This window comes from Meleagris gallopavo, chromosome 7, assembly GCF_000146605.3.
Source record: "Meleagris gallopavo isolate NT-WF06-2002-E0010 breed Aviagen turkey brand Nicholas breeding stock chromosome 7, Turkey_5.1, whole genome shotgun sequence".
Taxonomy (NCBI): domain Eukaryota; kingdom Metazoa; phylum Chordata; class Aves; order Galliformes; family Phasianidae; genus Meleagris; species Meleagris gallopavo.
In genome coordinates this window covers 17,017,838-17,018,568 of record NC_015017.2, presented here as the reverse complement: position 1 = coordinate 17,018,568, position 731 = coordinate 17,017,838, and positions in this window count along the sequence as shown.

Here is a 731-nt window from a genome sequence, read left to right as displayed (position 1 = left end):
TTTTTAAAGTACAAAAGCTATAGATAAAATGTATGGCTTCAACAGGTACAGCTTTCTTGTACCTCTCTTTGTTTCACACTATTAACCCTGTCCCCTCTCTCCTTGCTAACATCTCTGCCTCTCCCAAAGGCCCATTGCTCTTTGCTCAAACTGACCAGACAGCTGACATGGAGAAGTTAAACCAGGAGCAAGTGTTTCCCACCTGTGTGCAGCTGAACATGGTGCACTTTGGTTTCAGTTCTGACAAAGTGCCGATGAGCCTGACAGCGCATCTGTTTTTCTAACACTCTCGGTTAGTCTAAGGAGAGATATTCTCTCTCTTTGAAAACCCCACTTCTAATAAAAATAATTCATTCTACCACTGAGTGAAACCTCAAAATGTCCAAATTCCCTGTAAGTGGGTTTCTGACCTTTCAATGTGAAAGATGAGCTGGCACGCTTCCCTGGGAAACCTTGCTTCGACAAAGCCAACCTGTTCCCGCAGGACCTCCCCAGTCTGTCCAGGGCTCTTTGCAGCCAAAAAGCCCCTCTTGCCCCTTTCCAATCCTCTCTGTTTCAGCATTACTGAAACAGAAGGATCCCTTCTTGCTTTCAGAGGGGAAATGAAACCAACATTAGCATATTTACAGAAGAGCTTCATGGGAATGCTCAGGCCAAGAACAAATGCCAAACAGGGCTGGAGTAAGCTTTTCCAAGCAGCAAAAATTATAAACGTGACCTTGAAAGAAAGA